General features: G+C 44.3%; 2 protein-coding genes across 6 annotated transcripts in view; one reads left to right on the top strand and one right to left on the bottom strand.

The window, feature by feature from the left end:
- The window catches only part of SANBR (SANT and BTB domain regulator of CSR), a 90,465-nt gene extending 73,340 nt beyond the window's left edge, over positions 1-17,125 (bottom strand). For 4 of the 5 annotated variants that reach the window (XM_082248943.1, XM_082248945.1, XM_082248946.1 and 1 more), the window contains exon 1: positions 17,039-17,125. The gene's annotated coding sequence lies outside the window, so the exon portion shown is untranslated. Of the gene's footprint in view, positions 1-17,028 lie in introns of all 5 variants that reach the window. The other variant, XM_082248944.1, reaches the window with a different exon arrangement.
- Positions 17,126-17,234: 109 nt separating this feature from the next.
- The window catches only part of LOC309551274 (uncharacterized protein), a 107,947-nt gene continuing 105,328 nt past the window's right edge, over positions 17,235-19,853 (top strand). Inside the window, exon 1 of the mRNA XM_082251800.1 lies at positions 17,235-17,386. The gene's annotated coding sequence lies outside the window, so the exon portion shown is untranslated. The remainder of the gene's footprint in view (positions 17,387-19,853) is intronic.

Below are 19,853 nucleotides of genomic sequence, written 5' to 3'. Positions count from 1 at the left end.
TCAATTGTAAACCACCGCAAAATGGTTGCCGGACTACACAAACATGGCCGCCGTGCATAGAAACACACAAGCTACAGAAAAATGGCAGGCTTGCGTGGCTATACGAGGCTCCCAGGGACCCAGTAGGGATTTCCAGGCCTCAAGGACAGGCCCAGGCAGGAGCCCCCACCAGGTACAACCCCCCCCCCCGTACAGCCGGTTGTCTGGTCTCCGGCGGCGCACCCCCCTGTCCCCACCCCAGGAGGTAGCCCAGACCACCCACACAGCCCCAGCATAAGTGGAGGGGGGGTAGGATGGGGGACAGATAAAAGGGTGGTGCCTGACGGAAAGGAGGGGAACCCAGGGGTCCGACCGTCCAAAGGAGGGGCCCACGTCCACCCCAAAACCCTCCAGAGGGAGAGGGGGGACAGCGACTCACCATACCAGGAACCAGGCGGGCACCTCACTGGCCAGACTGGAGTGATCACTGGATCTAGATTATACAGCCCAATCGCCCAGTCCGACAGTTGATTGCAGATCTCACAGGTAAAAAAAAAAAACACACACACACACACACACACACACACACACACACACACACGAGAAAAAACATTTCTACCTATAAAAGGAAAAAATCTGCCAGGACCAGAGGCCCCAGCAAGGAACTAGGTCCTTACTCCTGACTAGGCAGAAAAAAAAACCTATAGCAGAGAGAGGGAGAATACCCCCTGGGACTGTCCATAGGCGTTAGGCCTGCTGAATTTAATCGGCGAATTGATGCATCGCGATGCAACCCTTCGCGATTCTGCATCAATTCGGGGGAACGGCCGCATCTATAAGGAAATGACGTCACCCAGCCGCGCCACGCCCTCCCTCTCCTGGGAGAAAAAACACAGCAGTGGTGATCGGCGCGGAAGCTGATTGGTGGATTAGTGCGGGAGCTGAATAAAAAGCCTCTGCCCCTTCCTCTTCGCACTTTGACCCAAGGCGCAGCGGTAAAGAACATCCCTCGCGTGGTATCGGCGTCCCGCCTGCCGCCTTGCAGCCAGCCAAGCCACTGGAGCCCCGAGTGTCCCCGTTGTCTTGCAGCCAGCCAGGACCTGGAGCCCCAAGCATCCCCATTGCAGCCAGCCAGCGCCGCCTCACTGTCATCATCCCAGCCACCAGCCACTGGAGCCCAGAGAGCAGTGTCCTCCTCAGCTCGGTACTACTATGCAGTGCACAACACACACAGCAGGTACGTACCTCCACCAACAAGTCAGAGCTAACTAATAGTATAACAAATTATGATGAGAGTGGTAGTTGAGCACATTTAGTGGCCTCTCTCAAAGAGGGGTGATGTCTCTTGGGGGGTGAGTACTATATGTCTGATGGATGGGACTCTGTCTGGTGGCATGGGTCTATTATGGGGGTCTCTGTATCTCTGGGGGGTATGTCTGTGATGGGGGACCCGGGACACTATCTCTGTTCTGCGGTGGAAGAGAGGGGGGGGTCTCTGTTAGTGCCAGCTGTGGGAAGGGGGGGTCTTTGTGTCAGCTGTGGAAAGGGGGGGGTCTCTGTCTCAGTCAGCGGTGGAAAGGGGGTGTCTCTGGCTCAATTTTCTGTGGAAAGGTGGGGTCTCTGGCTCAGTTTGCTGTGGAAAGGGGGGGGGTCTCTGTCTCAGTCAGCGGTGGAAAGGGGGGGTCTCTGGCTCAGTTTGCTGTGGAAAGGGGGGGTCTCTGGCTCAGTTTGCTGTGGAAAGGGGGGGTCTCTGGCTCAGTTTGCTGTGGAAAGGGGGGGTCTCTGGCTCAGTTTGCTGTGGAAAGGGGGGGTCTCTGGCTCAGTTTGCTGTGGAAAGGGGGGGTCTCTGGCTCAGTTTGCTGTGGAAAGGGGGGTCTCTGGCTCAGTTTGCTGTGGAAAGGGGGGGTCTCTGGCTCAGTTTGCTGTGGAAAGGGGGGGTCTCTGGCTCAGTTTGCTGTGGAAAGGGGTGGTCTCTGGCTCAGTCTGCGCTGGTGGGAAAGGGGGATAAGGTCAAGTCACCGTCTCACTCTCTGTCTGTGTAGACTCTGACTCTGTGTTTTTACGGGTTGAAGACTGGAGAGATGGCTGTGTTATGGGGTCTGAGAAGGGAATGACAATTAGGGCTCTCTGTATCTCTGGGTGGGAAGGGAAGGGTCACCCTTCAAGGGTGGCTGACTGCCTGGCAGTAACTCTGATGGGGACTCTGTTTTTTTTGTTATATTTTGTGCATTAATGAAGGAATGCATTTCATGTCTGCAGAGAGACAGCAGATTCAGTTAAGGTATCGTATTGTTACACGAACACCTACAGAATGAATGCAATGAATTCATAAAAGGGACAGACAGTAATATTTTTTTTAACTTTATAGGAAACTTGTTGCTAGTTTGTTTCGGTTGTGGCTTAGTTTACAAGTGTGTTTTTTTTTTTTTTTTAATACTGACAGAGTTTGACAACTTACGTCACCCGTCTCCGTCACATACGTGGTATGGTAATGGCAGAAGGAGAAAAAGACCAAGAGATAAAAAAATGCACCTAGAGTTTTAAAAGCAAACATCTGGGCACATTTCGGATTTTACGAACAAACAAGGAAGCGCGAGTTGGACAAGGCACACGCTGTGTGTAAAGCCTGTCACACAAAAATTAAATACCTAGGGAAGACTACGAACTTGAGAAACCATGTTAGCCGTTTTCACTCTGAGATGCTAACACCACCACCACCAGTGCCACTGCCAAGGAAATAGACCCAGGTCAGCCAAGAATTGATGTCATACTGTCAACTTTTTCGCCCAACTCTGAAAAAGGGAAGAAACTAACCAAAGCTGTGGCAGCTTTCATCGCCAAGGACCTACGGCCTTACTCTGTTGTAGACAACTCCGGGTTTCGCTACCTGTTGAAGATGCTAGAACCACGTTATAAGATCCTGTCACACAATCACTTTACAGAAAACGATATACCTGCACTCTACCACAAAACCAAAGCTCAGGTAATTGCGTCAAAGAGCCAAGCCAGTCGGATCGCAATAACGCGTGATTCATGGACTTCAGTCAAGACGGAGTCCTATGTTACAATAACAGCACATTACCTTAGTAAGGACTGGCAGGTCTTATCACAGGTGTTGCAAACAAGAGCCATTTAGGAGTCTCACACGGGTGCTCATCTGACAGAGATACGGTTTCATGTCGTGGAAGAAAGGCAGGTGCCTGATAAATCTGTAGTGCTTGTGACCAACAACCTGGCTAAACATGATAGTTGCAGCTCAAGTTGGTTAATTCTCTCATTTAAAATGTTTCGCCCATACACTCAATCTTGCATGTCAGCGGGCACTGAAAGGGACACGCTCTCCAGGCTTCTCGGCAGAGTGAGACGAATATCCACATTCTTTCACCGCAGCACTAGAGCAAGCCACTGTTTAAAAGAGAAACAGAAATGTCTGGGCCTGAAGAATCATAAGCTAATAACTGATGCCTCATTGTCCCTCTAAATGCACAACTGCTCCAGAGCATGACAGACAAGACACACCCATGACCCATGAGATCAAAAATGCCATCAAAATAGATCTCCTAAAGAGGTACAGCACCGAGGCAGAGAAGAAGATCCTTCATACAGCCTCTGCACTGGATCCTCGCTTTTATTCTCACAGAGGAGGAGAGATTGGAGATCTACAGAGGAGTGACTGAGGAGGCTGCATCTTTGGAGGTAATTTGAATTTCATCATGTTTCCTCCCTGACAGCTAGCAGCTCAGCTACATTGTGTTGTGTAAGCCCCGCTTCACTGATGTGGTGCGGGAACTGCATAGATTACTGTGCAGTTTTCACACCCCATCAGAATGAATCACACTCTCAGGCAGTTCAGTGTGTGCTCTTCTTATACCATTTCTATTATCTTTTGTTCAAACACAGATTATATCTAATAGAAGGACAAATGTGGATGAAGTGCCTAGGGGAAAAGTAACTCTGGAAGAAAAAACACCCATTGAGGACAGCCATTCTCCTCCCAAAAGAAAGGCCACATCGCTGCTCATGACTTTGCTGGGACAGTCTTTCACGGACGCTGAAGGTGCAATAGAACCCAAGACCCCCTTTGCCAAGGCAGAAGAGGAAATGGAAAAATATTGTAAAGCCCCACCTCTGCCTCTCACTGAGGACCCTTTGAAATGGTGGTGTGAGCATGAGGTCATATTCCACCTCCTCTCTCAGCTGTCAAAGCAATACTTGTGTATCCCAGGTACAAGTGTATCTGCAGAGCGGGTTTTCTCTACTGCAGGAGATGTGATAACGGCAAAAAGAAGCACCCTCAAACCAGAGCATGTGGATCAACTAGTGTTCTTACAGAAAAACCTACATGTTCCCAAATGCTAAGCACTGCAGTAATTCATGTTTTCTTTTTTTTTTTTTAATGATTCTTGTCACATCCAGTAAGTGCCGTCTAGTCTGCCCACTGCCAGGTCTGCCAGTCACACCAGTGTTGTTGTTTTTATAGCTTTATAGCACTGAGATGGTTTGTTTTTGAAGATTGTCCATATTCCGTTGTTTCACACTAAAAGTGTCTACCCTCAAATACTAAGTGTATTTCCTTCTAGACAACTGACACCAAGCCACAGTGCCACCATTAGAGGAAGGAAAAATCATTGAGAGAAAAAAATTGTAAATTGAAGCTTAAAACCTCGAGTAAATCTTATCTTTATTATTGGATCACAAATAATACACCAATTTTTTGGTATTGGATGTTACTTGTGTGTAATATTACTATATTTGTGAGTTTGTGAACGTGACCCCATAAGGATTTCCTCAAGGTTAGGCTTCAGTTGACGATTTATTCTGTCAAGGATTTTCCTTCCTCGAATGGTGGCTTGGCTTCAGTTACAGGTGTAATCGACGTGGTAGAGTGCAGGTAACGTTTTCTGTAACGCGACTGACTGAGTGTAGTGACAAAAGATTATAATGCAGCTCTAGCATCAACTCATCAACACACACTGTGTTTAGTTGACTGGCAGGGGCAAACACAATCATCATCACAGTGAACCTGGGACATTTTATATTTTTTTTTACAGCTTTTCTGGCACTGGAGATGGAGAATGGCTTGTTTTCAAAGATGGTCCATTTTGAATGTTCACACTAAAGCTGGATACACACTATACAACTTTTGTTGTTCGATTTCCTTTAGATTTACCTTCATCTATGTAGTGCAAGGGCCTGCCTCATTGTATACAATAAATTTATGGTTTTGGTAAATCCAAAGGAAAAAAATCTTAAGAAAATTGTATAGTGGTAGTGTGTATCCAGATTAAGTGTCTGTAGGGGGTTTCCTCAACCAAACAAATACTAAAAAAGGTAAAAATCTATCTAGACAACTGAAGGCAAGCCAGCCACGGTACAGGAAGGAACATCCTTGAAAGAATAAATCATACATGGAAGCTTAAACCATAGAGTAAATCTATACTGGATCACAAATACACACAAACCTGACCTAACTTCATGATTCTGATTCAGACAGACAATCATGTGTGTTGTGTGTATATATTTGTGATCCCATTAAGATTTACTCAAGGTTTAAGCTTCAGTTGACGATTTACTCTGTCAAGGTTTTTTGTTCCTCTAATGGTGGCTTGGCTTCAGTTAGGTTTAATCGTGGTAGACTGCAGGTAACATTTTCTGTAAAGTGACTAAGTGGCAACTCGAGAGTATATACTGTATATATATATATATATATATATATATATATATATATATATATATATATATATATATATATATATATATATATATATATATATATATATATATATATATATAAATATAAATAACTCCCCTCTAGCAGGCATCAACTCACTTGAGTTGACTGGCAGTGGCGTACAATCATCACAGTGAACCTGGAAGTTCTGCAGCACTATGTTCCAGGTTCATCCTTGATGTTTGCTACTAGTCAGGAAGTGCTCTGTTTTGTAGAGGACAGGTTATGGCACACATGGAATTTATTACAACGCATATTCACATAAGTGATTTATAGCTTCTTTTGTGGGAATTTATGATGACCATTTTGAAAAGAATATTAGCTTGGCTGGCTGGCCTCTATCTTGGCTTTAAAGTAGAACTATAGGCAAAACGTATTTTTCATTTTAGATAGCGCAAGGGAAGGTTATTTAATTATTACAACTGTAAGGTTTATTTTTGCCATGTTTGCCCCATTGTGGAAATTTACCTTCACTTTCTCTCCAAAACTGAAAGTCAGAGTAAATCCCAATAATAAACCCAAAAATTGGGGGGGGGGGTTCTTTTTACTTTCAATGATAATGGGAGGGACGTCCGATAAACAAAAACTTAGATCTGGTGTATATTTAGGTTATTCCCAAACCAGGGAAAGACTCAATTGATGTTGGCAATTACAGACCTATATCACTTATCAATAATGACCTCAAAATACTGACCGAATCGCAATTCATTGGAACTTACTTGCATAAAAACCAATCTGGCTTTATTCCAGGGAGCCGAGCCCGGATTAAATCCGAAGAGCTATTAATATTATCTCACTTCTCCAATCTAGATGGGATGGAAGTCCCCCCCAAGAGGGATTTCTACTCTTTATAGATTTACAAAAGGCATTCTAATCGGTCACCTGGCCTTATCTTTTTGAAATTCTACCAAGGTGGAACTTCAAACTGTAGTCCTCAAATTTGTCTTATGGGTCATTATTCTGATTCCCTCACTATTGCCAGAGGAAACCGTCAGGGTTGTCCCCTATCCCCCCTCATCTTTGCAATAGCCATAGGAACACTTTCTATAGCGATTAGGAACCAACCGGACATACGGGGTGTGCAAAGTGGTTCCTCAGAACACAAATGCGCTCTTTTTGCTGACGACCTCTTCTTGTTCATCACATCCCCTACTATTTCCCTCCCCAACATCCTTAAGCTTCTCCACGATTTTGGCCAAATCTCGGGACTTAAGGTGAATATCTCAAAATCCAGAGCCCTCAATGTCTCGGTTAATGAAATGCTGATCGACTCTCTTCGACCTCACTTTCCCTACCTATGGAATCGGGACTCCATCCCCTACCTAGGGGTCAACCTTACCCCTTCATTAGCCATCCTATACCAGGCCAACTACCCCTCCGATCTAAAGAAAACTGGGAGAGGACTTATCCTCATGGGGGCCACACAACCTTTCCTAGATTGGTAGCATTCATTCCATTAAAATTACCCTACTCCCATGGATCCTGTATCCCATGGGTCCCTCCCAAACACAGGACAAACAGAGAGGGTGAATCCCTCCAGCGCGGACATAGACAGCAATAAACACTGACAGAGGTTCTAATACATCTCCTCCATCTATCTAAAATAAAAAATAAAAGTTGTGTCTTTAGTTGTACTTTGAAAGGTTTAGACATTATATTAATATTTTCTTTTCTTTTATGAAGAAGTAAACTGCACTACTACAGTTTGATGCCATACTATTTTACTGTTACTTATAAATAGTGTTGTTGTCTGTCTCTGCTATGCTATTTTCAGACTTTCCTATACAGTATGTATGCAGGCCACGGCCAGGATCCAGGGAAGTGTCCCTAAGAGCAGATGAAAATAAAAATGATTCTTTAAATTTTGACTGCTTGTTTTCTTTTTTTATAAAGTATTGAAAAACATTTGGCAGTGGCAGTGGGCTGGGCATGGGCAGTAATCGTGATGCATCGCGGAATCGAATCGTTCACATGATAATCATAATCAAATTGAATCGTGAGACCAGTGAATATGTGCAGCCCTAATAGGCGTAGCCAGATCCTTTTTCTGCCTAGTGTCCCACTCCTGAAGGGGGCAGTATAAAGCTCTGGTTATGAAGATCAGGAGCTGTGTCCGTCACTGAACGGTCAGTGTCCCAGAAGACTGCAAGGGGGGGAGAAAGGAGAACTTCCATTGCCGATAGCCGCGGCGTTTAGAACGGAAGTGGTAAGCAGGTACCTGTCAAAATCGGGTACCAGTCCCCGCTCCTCAAAACTGCCAATTGTGCAAGAGGAGTGGGGGACGTGTCCTTAAAGCAAAAATTCCCCTTTTGGGTGGAGTTCCGCTTTCATGAACGAACATAGCCAGTCCATGCATACTGTATACAGTATAGCTGAATTCTGTATATGTGCTAAAGTGTCCACACAACATAAATCAACCGATTTGTATAAATAAATCTGTGCGTGGTTTCTTATTGTATCCGACTCTGCTGTGCTCACATTCCAATTTGTGATAATTTGCACCCTCCACCAGGTGTACTCTCACTTTAGACTGACCACACTTTTACATATGGTCAGAAACAGCTTTTTGTCCTGTGAGTAAGGACTAGATGAACGGATGTTCTCATTTGCAGAGTTTTGGTTTTCCTGCCTCAAAAATTGATGCTCCCATCCATCCAGACATGAAAAGAAGAATCACTGGACATAGTGCTTAATCCTTATTAAAATGTTTATTCTATAAAACTCTTTCAAATGTACACTAACTCTTTGATTGTGCTTCCAGCACACCACTCTATTTCTCACGTATAAGAGATGCCACAATGTGTAACAGATCTTCTCACTGGTATAGTTACCACTCGATGTGTCTCGAAGAGCATCACAATTTCATCAAAGCCCCTCCCCTACGTGTTACGCCACAGGGTCATGTGGCTTCCCTTATGGGGATAATTTCAAATTTTGGCCAGCTGCACATAGATGTAAGAATTTACTGGTGGTAATACCCAGGATCTTGTTGACAAAAAAGTTTAAAGCGGAGTTCCACCCAAAAGTGGAACTTCCGCTTTAAGTCCTCCTGACATGCCACATTTGCCATGTATATATTTTTTTGGGGGATGGGGGGAGAGCGGGTACCTAGATTTGACAGGTAACCACTCCCACTTTAGCTCGGGCCACCTAGGCGGCTCGAGCAGGAGTTCTCCTCTCCCCCTCCCTCCCTGTAATCTTCTGGAAAACGTCACAGGTGACAGAAGATTGCCCGTCCACTCCCATCCTGTCGACTCGTGCATGCGCAGTGCGCACTCGGCTGTGAAGCCACAAGCTGTCCCAGCTGAGTGCCCACACTAGAGATGCCAGCGCCAGGGGGAGAAGAGGGAAAGAACTGAGGCTCCCACCGGCTGCATCAATTGACAGTGGGACAGTTAGTGTGTTTTTGTTGAAAGTCAGCAGCTACACTTTTTGTAGCTGCTGACTTTAATAAACACCAAAACAGGTGGAACTCTGCTTTAATGTTCAGTAATGAACTCACATATAAGTGCATAAAAGGTACATATACAAGTGTAAGGATCCATGCACACAAAAAAAAATAAAATGCTTAGAGATCCTATCTGCTCCCAGTGTGAACTATATCCTGGTTCCTATCTACACATGTTCTGGGAATGTTCTAATGTTGTAAGATTCTGGGCTGGGGTCTTTGAGGTGTTAAACATCAGGTTACAGCTGAATCTCCTGATCACTTCATCACTAGCACTGTTGGGTATCTCAGACAATGAACAGCGCTCTCACCACACTAAGTTATTGATAGTCTACCTCCTCTACTATGCAAAAAAAATTATTTTGATGAATCAATTAGGCTTGGTTCACACAAATGGGATGCGTTACTGACATGATTTTCAGTGTGATTATGTAGTGGGACTTTCATTTTGACTTGGTTGTGTTTTTGTATATTCTATGGGGCCAAATTGCACTGCAAGTCACCCCAAAGTAGCACAGGAACCATTACCAAAATTACACCGTACTGAGTCACACTGATGTGAACAGGTACCATTGATAATAACATGATTTCCCTTGTTATGCGATTCTGTGCCACATAAAAGCTTGTTATGGCATGTCAAGGTGTTGTTGGGCATATTGTAACCAGGTTTTTTTTTTTTGCATTAGCACAGTAAAGGCTTCTTTCTGGCAACTCCACCATGCAACTGGCAACTACACTAATTTTTGTTCAAGTATTGTCGAATTGTGCTCCTTAAAAACAACCACGCCGTCTTTTTCAAAAGCAGCCTGTATTTCTCCGGAGGTTACCATTGGGGTTTTTTCTTTGCATTTTGATCAATTCCTTTGGCAATTGTGGCTGCAATCTTTCTTGGTCTACCTGACTTTGAATTCATATCAGGAGATCCCCAAATTTCTCACTTATTAATAATTGATTGAACAGTACTGACTAGCATATTCAAGGCTTTGGATAGCTTTTTATATCCTTTTCCCATCCTTATAAAGTTCTATTACCTTGTTACGCAGGTTTTTTGACAGTTCTTTTCTGCTTCCTATGGCGTAGTACAGGGCTTGACAAATTTGCCTGAAATCTAGGAGCCAGCTAAAAAAGTTAGGAGCCAGTTTTTTTTTTTTAAACTAACAACCAAGCTTTATTTAATAAAACGGATACTAAATTTACACATAAATGCGACTAGAACCCCACTCTCCTCTATAGCGCAATTGGATGGAAACCGACTGTCTGTCTTTTTCCATCCGATGCTATCTGATCCGATCCTCCGATTACCGCTCCATAGAGGAGAATGAGGGGTCCGATCAGGTCTGTCTGAAAAACTGACAGGCGGACCCGATCAGACAGCCTGTGTGAAAGGGGCCTTTGGCTGTATATATAATATAAACATTCTTTTTTTTTTCAATTCTTATTAAAAAAAAAATGATATATAATATATATATATATATATATATATATATATATATATATATATATATATATATATATATATATATATTATATATATATATATATTTTATTTTTTTTTTTTAATAAGAATTGAAAAAAAAAAAAAGAATGTTTTATTTTTTTTTTTTTAATAATTAAAAAAAAGAAAAAATGTATTATTATTTATTTTTTCTTTAATTGAAAAAATAAATTAATAATAATAACCACACTCCCTGTCCACTTACCTTTAAGCAAAGGTAACTGAACAGAGAGATGAAGCCTGCAAAAACGTCCCATCTCCTTCCAAAGAGCAGATGAGAAGGAAGGCATTGAGAACATGCATTACTCCCGGCCACCACAAGAGGGCTCCAGTTCCCCTAGCCTCTCATCTAACAGAAGAAGGCCGAAAAGCCGGGGCCTCAATTTATGGACGGCGTGGAAGTCCGTGCACTCGGGAAAGAAGGTGGGGGCGCAAAAGGGACAGGACAGCTCCTGCAGGGCCCCCCAGGCGCCAGGTCGCTAATTCTAGTCGCAAATGCGACCTGGCGCCCGGGGTTTGTCGAGGCCTGGCGTAGTATCTAGCCTGCTAAGTACAGTACATCCACATGAGAGCTAACAAACTCAATAACTATACACAGACACGGATTGCAATTTAAAAAGCCACAAATGTGGAAAATTAAAGTGTTATTAAACCCAGAACCTGCACTCACTATATCTGATCTCCCACAGTACACAGAACATGGAAATGCAATTATTTTAGTAAATGTAAATGGCTAAAAAAACTTCTCATCAGCAGTATTTAGCAGCCTTGTTTCAGTTCCTAGTAAAGTTTGTATAAGGAGTTTTCATTCTCCCCGATCCTCTGTCTGGACATGTCTGGACAGTGCTGATTGGCCCTGTGCTGATCACATGTACCCTCCAGCAATACACATCAAACACACATGAAACTTAGCATGTGCAGCCTGTCTGGCTCCGTAAATATCAGGTTAATTTTTCGAGACAGTGAAATAAGAGAAGGATCAAAGAAGACCGGATCAAACAGCCTTTTTACACAATGCAAAGGATTAACCCCTTAGGTTCCACAGTGAGTATAACAAGCATGCTTTACTGCATATACACACTGATTTTACAGTTGTGGGTTTAGGAACACTTTGTTCTTGAATTGCCATTATAACCTGTGTGTGACACCTTGTGTGTCTGTACCAAGGCCAAACATTCCAGGGGATGGAAACTCTTGAGCAGGGCCATTTGGGAAAGTTCAGCTATCATTACGATTTTAAAAAAGAGCCAAAAAACTATGTGATAATAAATGGCCTCACATGATCACTATCCTTAAAGAACCTTCAGTGTGTAGCTCCCCCCCCCTACCCCCCCCCCCTACTTACCTAAGCCTGATCTTAATTCAGCAATGTGCATGAGACCCGAGGCTCTCCCTATTGATTGACTCTCGTTGCTGTCAATCACAGCCAGCAAGGGGGGAGCGGGGCAGAGCCGTGCCCTCTGTGTCTTATCGATGAAGAGAGCTGGCTCGGGAGCAAGCACGCACAAGTGCTCACACAGCAAGTGGTTTGCTATGGGGGCACTCGGCAAGTATATACATATAATCTTTTTTAAAAATGTATAAAAATATTATATATCCATCTAATTACATACACCATATGTACCCTCAGTACTCTAATTACCTAAAGGATCCTAAGAAACTACCTTCTTCACCTCTTGATTGTGAAGCAGGACGGTGACTGCGACTTCCGCAAAACACACTGTAAGTTTTTTTTTTCAACATATTGAATATCCACATCCATACATAACAGATAATCTTTCTCCATTCATTTACACATATTATATGTATATATATTTACCCAACCAAAAAAGACATCAGAAAGCTTCCCCTACAGTGTGGAGCAACAATTATACTGCAACCCAGCAGCACATCGTGTAAGTAACTTTATACTCCTTTTGGTTCAACTTAACACACTTGCTTTATCCTAACTAACCATAAAACATGCAATTTCATTTCTAGAAACAAAAAACCTCAAGAAACTCCCACAATAGTGTGGAGCACCATTACAACTGTGATTCTGCAACACACAGTGTGAGTTTCCAAAAATTGACTTCAAAATCACCATTCAATACTTCCTATAACCCTGCAATCACAATTATTCATATATACCCCCCCCCCCCCCCCCCCAGGTCGCATCCAATTGGTTCCTGTTGCGAGTCTTATAAGACAAAGGTAAGCATACACGAATAGGCAAAAAAATGTATGTACTTTTACTCTATTATCAGATTATGTTCTAAACGAATATGACGTGTACAGACAATAATAGATATTTATCACTACTTCTACAGACTTGGTGATAAAAAAATCCCTAAAAAAGGCTACACCATAGCCGAAATGCGTCGGACTATAACGGATTACCTCTGTGAACACATTTCCAAGCACTCAAGCGTGGAAAAACAGAGATAAACATCCAAATAATTCACCAGATTTACACTTCTCACAGAAATTTTTCCGAACTTACTTTCCTACCTACGCACCTTGGGTCTATAACCCAACACCTACGCACATTATGATTATTTTAAGTTTCTTCCTTTGAAATAATTGATTATATGCTTTAAAATTTATCAATAAACTACCCTTTGATTTTATGTATAATCTGTGTACAGAATCACTTGCCCTTAAAGTCCCACCTCTTGGTCTGAGGCACCAAATAACCCCTTCTAGATATATAGGGACGGAGGCAAACAACATTATACTTTAGCTTTGCAGAGATCAAACATATCCCCCGGCAGGGAACCCAAGAAGAGGAGGATCGGGGCTGATCTGTGCAAAACCATTACACAGAGCAGGTTAGTATAACATGTTTGTAAGCGCCGGTTCACATTGCAGCGACGCTACTTCGCACCGCGACCTCGGAGCGGCCGCCACGGACTTCATAACAATGAAGTCTATGGCGGTCGCCTCCGGGTCGCCCCAAAGAAGCTCCGGACCCTTTTTCTAGGTCGGAGCGATTTGTGTCGCTCCTATTAGAACGGGTCCGCAGCTTCCCTATGGGAGGCGACCTGTGAGGCGACCAGGTCGCCTCACAGGTCGCCCTAGTGTGAACCGGCACTAAAGGAAAAAAAATGTATTAAAAAAATAAATAAATAACAACAATTACTTTAAATAAGGCTGCATTCACGTCAGCTTATAATCGCGGGCAGAACCGCCGCGGTTCCGCCTGCGATTCGGAGATTTATTGCAAATCGCGGGACGCCTAGCGCTGCCCGTTGATTTGCAATAGCCCCCCAAACGCCGAGCGATGTTGCCGCGATTTACGCCCGCCGAATCGCGGCAACATCGCGCAAACAAAATCGCGGGACGCAATACGCTCCAAAAAAGTACAAGAGCTTCTTTGGAGCGTATTGCCCGCGATTATAAGCTGACATGTGAATGCAGCCTAAAAGACAGGTTTTGGCACGGTCAAATTTTCAATAATAAATACCAGAATTGCACAATTTCTGCCAGGCTATGCAAACTTTTGAGCACAACTGTAAAAAGCCCAGAGAAGGGATCAAAGTTGCATCTTAAATAACTTAGGTTAGCCAATAAAGGGTACCACCTAAACTTCAAACTTTCTGCAATAATTGATGGCTAACAGAGTACAGCTTCTATGAATGGAGGAGGGGGTCGAAAAGGCACGCATAGTCAGCATACTTATCAAGTGCCAATGACAGATCCAATGGCTGTATTAACCCCTGCAGTTCCAGAGGATTCTTGCCGTGGGGGTATGGGTGGGGCAGAAGACTATAGATTTAGCCCCCGTTCACACTAAGGCGACCTGTGAGGCGACCTGGTCGCCTCACAGGTCGCCTTCCATAGGGAAGCTGCGGACCCGTTCTAATAGGAGCGACACAAGTCGCTCCGACTTAAGAAAAAGGGTCCGGAGCTTCTTTGGGGCGACCCGGAGGCGACCGCCATAGACTTCAATGTTATGAAGTCCGTGGCGGCCGCTCCGAGGTCGCGGCGCGCTGCTCGCACCGCGACCTCGGAGGTCGCCACCCGAAGTTGGATCGCCCCTATGTGAACGGGGCCTCAAAGGATAAGTCCACCCTAAACACTAAAATCCCTGCATCTCCTGCATCTATAGACCTCCTCGATCTAACCCTAACCTATCTAGCCCTGTAAAGAAGAAATCAGTATACTTACCTTTTTTTAAGCCGATCCGACCCAATCCCTCACTGAGCTGTCAGCCGCAGCTTCGCTCTGAAGGCGGGTGCAGAGGACACGGCCGACAATGGAAGGCCTATAGTAACTCTATAGGCGACGTCCCTTACCATTACTTTCACAGCCGCTGTCGGCCGTGTCATCTGCAGATTCTCCGTCACTGGAGATTGTGTTGGATCGGCTTAAAAAAAAAATGGTGTCTATACTAATTTCTTCTTTACAGGGCTGGATAGGCTAGTCTTAGATTGAGGAGGTCTATAGATGCAGGGGTTTTAGTTTTAGGGTGAATTTATCCTTTAAACTATGAGAGCAGCACAAGAGACAATTCTCATTCAATCTAAGCATTGTCCCTTGCGATTAAAAACAAAACTCCCCATCATGTTTAGTACGACTGTCACCCCTGGGACAGGAAGGGAGTTAAAGTGGTTATAAACCTCATATATGAAATTAGAACAAAGCATATTTCCGTCTATAGTGTGTACTTGTCTCAAGGCAGTGCACTAAGTGCCAGGGGCAGACTGGCAACTTTCGGCCCAGGGGGCAAGTACAAACCAGTGGCCCATGGTGCAGCGACTCGGCCCTCCTCCTACTCTCCCTCTTCCTGGCCTCCTCCTGACCCCCATTCCGGGCTGAAGCTCCACTCCAGGTACTCTCTACTCACTGGCTGAACTTGGGGCTGGCCAAGGCAGGAGAGTCTCCAGTGGGGCATGGAACTGGCCTCTGCTCAGACACAGTTTCCACCATCCATGCTGGGGGAAGGCCTGCACTCTGTCCTTGTCTTCATCCTGCACTCCGTAAGTTAGCAGTGGGGGAATTTTTACTTCTCTTCACCAGGAATCCTTTAGGCATGTCTGTGGCAGAAGCGGCACAGCCATTTCACAGGGCATCAGTGCGGCCGGGGGGCAATTGCCCCCCTGGCCCAGTCCTCCCCTGCCAAGTGCCTCATTCCTCTGCTATAAGCATGAATCACATCTGACAAGTTTTCCTGATAAAAAAAAAAAATGGTGAGAGGGGAGGGAGATCCAGCACACAGTTTGTGATTGACAGCCTTAGCTCTGTTCCTGTGTGCTGTGATAAGGAGGGTGTGTCCCTTCCCTCCAATCAGCTCTTAGAGGTCTAACCACTGAGCTCTGCAGTGTGTAATTTCAGCTCTCCACCCTGTTTTCTCAAAGCTCAGACAAGCTTTATAAATTCAGCACTTTGAATGCTGGTAGAGAAGAGAAGACTGCAGATACACAGGTACAACTGGATGATTTGTTTCGTCTCTGTATCAGCTGAGGTCAGTCACTTCACTGGGTATACAGAAGGGTTTACAACTACTTTAGTGGCAGGATTACCAGTCACCACATCTAAGGAGTGGTAGGCTGCAATATGATCTATTTTTGTTCTTGAGTTTAGATAGACTTTAGGATTATCATATGATCAGACACATTATGTAAGCACACTCCCTTTCTATATTATCTGCCAGTCTGCCACCATCATATAAGGAATTTGCAGAGTATATTTCTGTGCAACATCCAATCCACAATTCTAACTCTTTGTGTTCCAGATCCTTTCACAATCTCACATCAGAAGCAGAACATCAATGTGTGTGCATGCTGAGTCATGTGCAGGATCCCATTACCTGATCATGAACCAAGGGCCAGTTCACATCACATGCAGTCCAGTGTGGTTTTTTTCTGCATCTAAAATGCATGAAAAGTAGGTTACACGTTTTCCAATGGCATCGTTTCCTGCACTGGGAAGAAAAAACACACCGGAATGCACAGGAAAGGCACCAGTCCCCAATTTAGTGAAAAAAGAAAAAGAATCATCTGGAAACGCATCAAAAAAACACCAGAAAGCGTTAAAAACGCATTGAATACATGCATGCAGAAATGCATCCGGAACAGATCTGGAGTGTTTTTGCAGTGTGAGCCAGTCCTAAAAACAAGACACACACACAGTACAATCCACAGAATATTCCACCCATTCTATGTCATCAATGCAGTGATCTTCCAATCAGATGGTGCTGTGGGTGACCAGCATTCTGTATAATAGAATAGCTGAGTACATAGCACACAGCACATTGATCTCTATGTATGAAGACAATGCACTGTGTTGCCTGTATGGACAGGTATACAGAATCATCTATACAATATATCTCATCACCCCATACATCGCCAGATCATACTAATGGAAGGGAGGGGGCGTGTCCCTGCCATGTACCTCCAATTACCTTCGTGTCAGCGATGCCACCTGCACCATCCGTAGAATAAGGAGTCTAGGAGCCCGATGTGCCTGGAACAACCTACCCCGCTTTACCACACCTGCAGGCTACTGCACCAATCAGATTGATGAAGGTTGGAGCTGCCACCCAATGAGGGGGCAGGAATGGCCAGGACAGGAGTATGGTATAGGAGAGGGGGGAGACGTCACTAAGTTTGGCTGCATCGAGCTTGGTTGGCTTGCCGCAGTGCAGCTGGCTGGCCCGTTCAGCGTCCATTCGTCTCATAGCAACGGGCAGAGGGCGGAGCCTGTATCTGGATTGATCAGGGGACACACCCTGGACGCCCTGCTGAGGCCGGTATTTATTACATATAAATGGGGGCGCTGGGGGTGCGGGACAGGGGGTGGGTGAGGAGCGTGCATGGCTTCCAGGTTGTTGGAGGACTACAAGTCCCAGCACGTTGTAGTCCTTCAATAAATGGTAGGATACACATTGCACTGTGTCATGGTATTTAAAGGAACACTCTCATGGTGATATCTGTATGTGGTATGACATCACCATAGTTCCCAAATGTCCCTGACTTCCAGAGACTGTCCCTGATTCAGAACAAAGTCCTTCTTTTCTCCTCATTTTGGTCTGATCTATATTATATAGTTGTACATAAAAAGCACTTTTTATCTTTCAAAAAGTGTTTCCCAGTGCTAAACCTTTCCTCCAATTCCTAAATTGCTGCATTTGTAAATTTAAAAATCCATTATAAAGGAATAGTAGTGGTAAAAAAAAAAACACTTGTGGGTTTAACCACTTCAGCCCCGGAGGATTTTCCTTCTCAAAGACCAGGGCCTATTTTGCGATTCGGCACTGCGTGACATTAACAGACAATTTCCGCGGTCGTGCGACGCTGTACCCAAATGAAATTGACGTCCTTTTTTTCCCACAAACAGAGCTTTCTTTTGGTGGTATTTGATCACCTGTGCGATTTTTTATTTTTTGCGCTATAAACAAAAAAAGAGGGTCAATTTTGAAAAAAAAAAATATATATATTTTTCACATTCTTTTTTTATATGAAATTCCCCAAAAAAAAATTAAAAAATCAAAATTTTTTAACATTTTATGCAAATTTGTTTCCTGCAACATATGTTTGGTAAAAAAATCGCAATAAGCGTATTTTGATTGGTTGGCGCAAAAGTTATTGCCTTTACTAACTAAGGGAAAGCTTTATGTCATTTTTATTGTTTTTTTTTTTAACTAGTAATGATCAGCGATTTTTTTTGCGAGACTGCGACATTGCGGCGGACAGATTGGACCCCTGACTGACATTTTTGACACTTTTGGGGTTACCAGTGACATTACTACAGTAATCAGTGCTATACATATGCACTGTTACTGTAAAAATGACACTGGCAAGGAAGGGGTTAACTTTATTAGTGATCAAGGGGTTAAGTGTGTCTCTAGGGGCGTGATTCTAACTGTAAAGGGGCGTGGCTTGTGATGTAACCACAGAGACATACGATCCTACATAGCAGGATCGTATGATCTCTGCAGTTAGATCAGGGAGAATGACAGGCGGCTTTGTTTACATCAGCCGCCTGCCTTTCTCCCTCTCCAGCGGGAGATCGCGAGTGGCCGGCGGACATCGGAGCCGCCGGACACTCACGCAGGGATCCCTGTGAACGAGTGGGGGCGGGAGCGTGCCTCCTGCGGCGCGCGCTCGTCCTCTGCAGGCTCCTGGGCGAGCGACGTAGTACTACGTCGCTTTGCCCAGGAGGGGCTGACTGCCGCAGTAAATATACTGTGGGCGGTCGGCAAGCGGTTAATCTTTTTTTTTTTTGTACACTTTTCCTTTAGGGGGTGTGGCAGGGGGTGTGTTCTCTTCCTATACTTTTGCTAATAGGTGTCCCTCCTTCCCATCTCACAAAGTTGGGAGGTACGCATCTCGATATGACGTATTGGTTATTGCACATGAACTGATATCTTCCCATGAACATGCAGATTATAAGTCTGGGTTCACACTGGAATGTGGAAAACATTGCATTTGATTCGCACAGGAATTATTATTATTATTATACATGATTTATATAGCGCCAACAGTTTGCGCAGCACTTTACAATGTGAGGGAAGACAATACAGTTACAATACAATTCAATACAGGAGGAATCAGAGGGCCCTGCTCATTAGAGCTTACAATCTTGAAGGGAGGTAGGAATCGCACCGCATACCGCATACACATGCAATGTCTGCGCAGTGCGATTTCAAAAACCGCATTTTATCCACACCAAAATGATGCAGGACTATTTTTTCCTGCACCTGAATCGCATTGCATGAATGTTAGCAATAAGTTTGCCACCTCATCCCTTTAAACCAGGACACATATGCATTAAACAGGTTCTGAGTCTAATATAATGCACATGAAGCACTAAGTGAGTTTAAAAAACACCTTATTCAGCCACAGAACCTGTGTAATTAATGTGTGTCCTGGTTTAAAGGGATGAGGTGGCAACCCTAGTTGACAACCATGCGATGTGATTCTGGCAATATGGTTGCGATTTGCAATCTTTTTCGGGGTGTCGTTAAGATAACATTGACACCTGCAGCAGATCGCATGGACTGCTTTGGAGTGCAGTGCGGGGAAATGAAGCAAATAGTTTTTGAAAAAACAAGAGTTTGTCTAAAGCCCCGTACACACGTACCGATGGTCGGCTTACAAATGTTCCTCTTTTCTCCCCGGGATGTCGGTGTCTGCTGAAAAGTGCAAAGACAGCACAAGGACAGCACAAGAATTTTGTCCGCCGACTGCAGAAGTGATGTCATGTAATGGTCAACT

The sequence above is a fragment of the Pelophylax lessonae genome, assembly GCF_965119305.1.
Source record: "Pelophylax lessonae genome assembly, chromosome: 3".
NCBI lineage: Eukaryota > Metazoa > Chordata > Amphibia > Anura > Ranidae > Pelophylax > Pelophylax lessonae.
Note: the sequence above shows the minus strand (reverse complement) of the source record. Positions and strands in the feature narration are given on the sequence as shown.